Genomic DNA, 6,114 nt, shown 5'->3' with positions numbered 1-6,114 from the left:
ATGAAACCTTAAGGGGATTATATGTAGTGATGTGGTAATAGCTGACTGATTACAGCAACACCACCACTGTGGGAATGAACTTAGAAACCAGCAGTTGTTCATTTTGCTTATTAGGTAAATGCTGCCTGTCCCTCTTTCTCCTCTCTGCATCTCCCTTTCCTCTCCTCTTTCTCTTAATCCTTCTTCCCATTCACCCTCATCCACCTTTCCTCTCCTTTGCCTTTCCCCTCTTTTCCCTTTCCCTCATCCAATTTCTTCCTCCCCTTTTTTCCTCTTCTTCCAATTAGAGTCAAGATTAATTTGGTCTTTTTTTGAGCTTGGTTTTGGAAGTGTTCAGAATTCTATCCTGTACGTTATGTAGTCTGAAAAATTTTTTGAGGAAAGAGACAAGTATTTTAAATAAGTGATATTATCTTTAAATAGTAAAAAAAAACCTAATTAAACATATTTTCAGCTAATTAAACTTAAAAAAAGTCTTTCTACAATTATTACCTCGGGTATCTAACTACATACACCTAGTCTCTAGAATCATACATCTATTGCTTAGGGAAAATTTGATCAACTCTTTCTGTCTGTCAAGTCAGCCACCTGAAAAGGAAAGGTTAAAGAAACAGCCTGAGGTTATAGTCAGAGGCAGAGTTTGGACTCCTGGTCTTATTCTTTTGACATGAACTATGTCTTTATGGATTTCATAACCAGTCCATAGTCCAACAAGATACAAGAGAAGTATAACACTTATATTGGAGTTCATTTCTCTAAAATTTCCAGTCCAATTTCTTTGGCCTAATTGATTTGGCATGGACAAGATTTGTCTTCATAATAGAATGTATTCATTAAAGTGCAAAGTGCAGCCCTCAGCAGTAGCCTGCGTGTGACAAATTGCAGAAATAACAAGGCTATGAATTGAGATTGGGGGAGAGGTGTGGAGAGGAGGAATGCACCTGCACATATCCCAGTCACACCTGGGGTTGGGATTTCATTAGACCTCATAAACTAAGGTAAGGTCAGATTTAGTCAGTCCTTGGTTAAGAGGCCCCGAAGGAAAACCCAGGTGTGAAAGGCACTGGTGTCAGACTCAGTGGGAGAGCTGTGAGAAATTTTCACCCCTGTCACAAAGCTGGTCTAGTAGGGTCAGCTTCAAGAAGGGGATCAAGTATTAGGTGCAAAAAGACTGTGTCACATGGGACACTTGACTGAAAGCTGGAAAACCTCTATTGAATTTATCTTCAGCTTTGGGTAGGAGCCCTAATTAGCAAAGGTTTGTGTAAATTCTCTAGGAGCCTCCTCTCCAAAGTTTGTTCAGGTGGCCGTGTACCTCCTTATGGGACAAGAAGAGTAAAGCTGTTTCTTAACCTGCTGTGAAGTGGCCCTGTGCTGTTTGAGATGGTGCCAGTTGGATGAGAACACACTGGCTACATTTCACATCAGGTAATTTTATTCTGCTTTTCCAAGTTGCTCCTGCAGTTTTGAATTTCCTTTCTTGGAGGTGACTGCACATTGGGAGCTCTGCATGTGCAGTGATTCTTTGAGTGGCCAGTTGGCAGAACCTTGGGGGATCAGTTTTAAAGTGGAGATGGCATGTCTTGGCATTTATGGGTTTTTAAAACTGGATTCCACATAGGACACTTCTAAAGGGTCCTTGAAAGATAGGACAGTTCTGATGGTCATACAGAGTTTGCAATAACTATATTCAGGCTCATTACCACACCACACCAATGGCTCAGGTTTCAGGGCATGCAAGGCCTCCCCCATCTCCCAGAGCTATAAATACTATTCTAGTGAAAGTGATATTTGACTGAAGATTGGCAGCTATGGCTCTTGGCTCAGAAAGCGCTTCCATTTTCCTCTGTCCCCATAAGTAAGTCACCTAGGCATCTAACCTGACCTCTAAGAGATATTCTCACAACTGCCACTTCATGAGAAGGTTGAAAAGATAAATAAGTAGAAAAATGAGAAAACTTTGGGGTGCTTTTAAGATATAGTCTTTATAAATTCAAAATATTATTATTACTGGAAAAAACTCTAGATTTCTGAAAGCATTTTAATCTGAATTACTCATAGAATTGATTCCAAGTTATTCTATTTTTGACTTCCATTGCTGATATGCTTGAGCATGCAGCAGAGTATGATTTTTCACCTCCATTATCTAATTCATCTAAACTGAATGCCAGAGTTTTACAAATAGGTTCTTAAGAAAGTACAAAACAACGTAAATAAAAGAAGACTAAGAGCACATTAAATGTCCATCGGCCACACTGCCTAATAGTCTTTAGTTCTACATGGGCCATAAGTATGGGTGTAATTGATGAGCTGTGTAGGCCTCAGCAAGGGTTTTTTGTTGTCATTGTTTTTTTCCCAAAACAAATGCTTATATAATATATCTTTTAGCTGAATAGTATAAGGTAAGGACAGTGGAGTAGTTACGGCCCAAAACAATGAGTTGTTTTTGGTAGCAGCATAATTTTGTGAGAAGACTCTAATGATTTTGGAAGCTAATTTTGCAGCTTGTGACATATTAGGTCTTCTTGCTCTTCCTTGCCAATTCTAGACTCTATCTCTTTATAGCACCTCTCTGCAATCACTCCTTTTTTGAGTTTCACAGCATCACTCCAAATCTTGGCCATTATCAATTGGGCTTTTAGGGCATTCTCCCTTCCCCCTCAATTAGTTTGGTGACTGGTTTCATAAGCATAGCTGATCTCCTTCTAGGGGAATTCAACAAACAAACTGATGGTCCCTCAAATTCCTTAACTCTCCCAACCGTTGATATACTGAACTCCCATGAACTTCAACTCCAATCTGCCTCAGTTGTACATAGAAACTGTCTTAGCCTTAATCTTAACTGTCATCAACAAGTGTTCTATTCCTTTCAATAAGAACTCTGAATTTTCTTTACCTGATCATAATCTTTAAAATATGATCTTTTTATTTCTCTCTCTACATTTTTGCCTGTCTCCCTTCTCTCTATTTATGTAGGTACTACCTTGATTCAACTCCTCATTATTTTTCTCCTGATCTAATGTAATGGTTTTTAATGGAACTCCTTGCCTCAAGTCTCTCTCCATTCAATCCATTTTCCATATTGCTAGTAAAGTAATTTTCCTCATCTACTAGTGTGACACTGTCATCTTCTTCTCCCATTTAAAAAATTTCAGTGGCGCCTTATTATCTCTGAGATAAAATACTAACTCTTCTGTTCGGTATTTAAAGTTCATCCCAAATTATATCCTATCTTTCCAGTCTTACTTGTTAAACCTCACACAATGCTGCATCTCTTTTCTCTATGTCAACCCTGGCTACCTACCATCCCTGGAATACTTTCCCTCCCAACCTCCAACTTTTAGCTCCTCTGCCTTCTTTTCAAACTCAATTCAAATGTTGCATTCTTCAGGAGGCTTTTCATGATCCCCACAACTGCTAATACCTTCCCCTTTATAGCAACCTTCCATCTAATATGGATCTCATGCAGGCTATCTGGAAAGTCTTAGTGTTCAGCTATTAAAGCTCATTATAGCAGCCTAAGATAATATTAAACAATTAAAGCTTACTAATGCACTAAAACTTTTAGGAAACCTCATATATACTGACTTCAATAGGTTGTCTCCTCCATTATTAAACCATATGGTTCTTGAGGGCAGGGACAGTTTTTGCTTTTGCTTTATCTATGCTTAATTCAATACATGGTACAGAGTAAATGCTTAATAAATATGTGTTGATTTTTAACTAATCAATGGAGTTGTAGGCTGCATCGAGGGCTATAATTTTCGGAACTAAAGACTAGGAAGGTTCTGGTGTACTCTGCTCTGTCAGAACATATCTAGAGGGTTGCATTCAGTCCTAGACCAACTGTAGAAAGAACCAGATTAACTGGAAAACATCCAGAAGAAGACAATCAAAATGGTGGTGGCTCTTAAGTTCATGCCACATAAAGATCAGATGTAAGAAGTAGGCATGTTTAACCAAGAAAATGGGAGATATAGGAAGGACATGAGATCTGTCATTAAGTATTCAAAGGATTATAATGTAGAATTGGGAATTGATTTTTTTTAATCATCTTGCCCCAAGATATAAGGTCAGAAGTAGGAATAATGGCCACAAATTGTGAAGACAGAAATTTAGTCTTATAAAAAAAAAAACCACTTCATAACAAATAAAGTTATCCCAGAGTAGGTATATTTTTTGGAGAGTTAGTAGGTTGCCTTTTACTGGAAGTATCTTAGTAAAATCTAGCTGATCTCTTGTTGGGGTAGTTGAGATGTGTGTGCGTGAATGTTTGTCCTTCATTGCTGAAGAAGACCATGCCATCAGAGAAATAATGACATGACTTGCACTTGACTTTGTTTTGAGTGAGGGAGGGATGTGCAGGTCACTAACCTTACTTCTCATCCAGAGTCATCTGTGACCAGATGTTCATCAGGATGACTGAAATGACCTAGGATGAGGCAGTTGGTGTTAAGTGACTTGCCCAAGGTCACACAGCTAGTGAGTGTCAAGTGAGGTGAGATTTGAACTCCTGAACTGGTACTCTATCCACTGCACCACCCAGCTGCCCCTAGTTGAGATGTAGATACTCTGGGACTGTACAACTGGAAAACCCAGGTTATTAAAACTTGGCTCTGATGATACTATGTGCAAAAAATATTTGCTTTCTTTTAAAATCCTCATCTAATACCTGTTTGATTTGCATTTTAGAATATTATTCTTATTAATTTATTTTCTTTGAGTAAAAAATCTTATCAGTTCTCTTACTTCAGTTACTGTTGATAGAGTGACCAAGCACTGAGGAAGGAAATATTTTTGCGAAATAAAATTATGAGAATGGCTCTTGCCACTAGGTGATCTATGAGGTTTACTTAGCTCTAACCATTTCCTGAAAGGGCGCTCTAGAGAGAAAATCACTCTTGTTAATGGTACCTAAATTTAAGCTTCCAAAATAGCTCCTGTCCTATTGTTAATAAATAGGCTACAGACATTCTCGGTTTATTTAGAAAGAAAAGGATTCAGGGGCCTAAAGAGATAGCCACTCCTGACCTTGCTTTATTAAATCATTGCAGCATATTCCTGCCTAACTTTGCGTCTGATAAAAACAAAACAAAACCCCAAATCCTAGCTAAATGTGTGGGGTTTTTTTACATTTTTTTTCATTTTAAAAATTTTTAACACAGTTTATAACAGATAAAGCAATTCAGACTTTTGGTCAAGTGATATATCTTTTTTTTAAAGCATTTACAATATGGACCACAAAAGAAAATTTTTTTTCAACATTAACCAACTGAGACACAAATAATATTTATGTTGTGAACTTCACAAGCTCTTGACCTAATTGTCTCCACAGTTTTACTAAGAATTAAAGGACCCTAACTTAATGTTGTTGGTCTAAAGTCCTATGCCTAATAGCTTAATTTTAGACAACCTCGGATGTTCCTCTACCCATAATCTATAATTCAACAGATCTGGTATTAAGCTTACAAACCTTTTGACTATAGGAAATTGCTACCAAGAGTAGGGACATTGCAGGGATACAATATCTCCCCAACTTCATGTCAATTCCAGGCAAGAGTAGATTATCCACTTGCATTCAGTCAGGCTTAAAGTCTTCCAGGTGTCACTGGGGAAATTGTGTCAGGAGAATCCCACCTCAGCCCAGGCTGAACAGCTGCTCTCCCACTCTTCCCTTGAGATCATCTATGCAGTTCATACCAGCATCTCACCAGCTTACTGGCATCATGTATTGGAGGCTCAGATCGCCTTTCTTGCTACCCATACCTGAAGTTAGACTCAGAAGAACAGTCACTTAATAGTCCCATAGCATCTAAAAATGGCAAGTTCCAATAACCAGGTTTCTAATATGATTATAGTTTCACTTTGGCTGAGGAACATCTTTTGAGGCAAGTCTTGAGTGGCTTACATGTCTTTCTATACATGTTCTAGTTCCTGATTAAATAACAATCATAAAATCAAATTTACCATTAAAACCTTGACTTTTCCATCAATGCCAAATTTAGCCTGAGGTTACCTTCCTCTAGGAAATTTAGACTGAAATTTTTTTCTCCAAACTAAAGATGTCATTGATTTATTCTCAGTAATTAATTCAGTCTGTTATTTTAATACTAA

Source organism: Notamacropus eugenii, chromosome 1 (assembly GCF_028372415.1).
Source record: "Notamacropus eugenii isolate mMacEug1 chromosome 1, mMacEug1.pri_v2, whole genome shotgun sequence".
In the NCBI taxonomy this organism is placed as follows: domain Eukaryota; kingdom Metazoa; phylum Chordata; class Mammalia; order Diprotodontia; family Macropodidae; genus Notamacropus; species Notamacropus eugenii.
Note: the sequence above shows the minus strand (reverse complement) of the source record.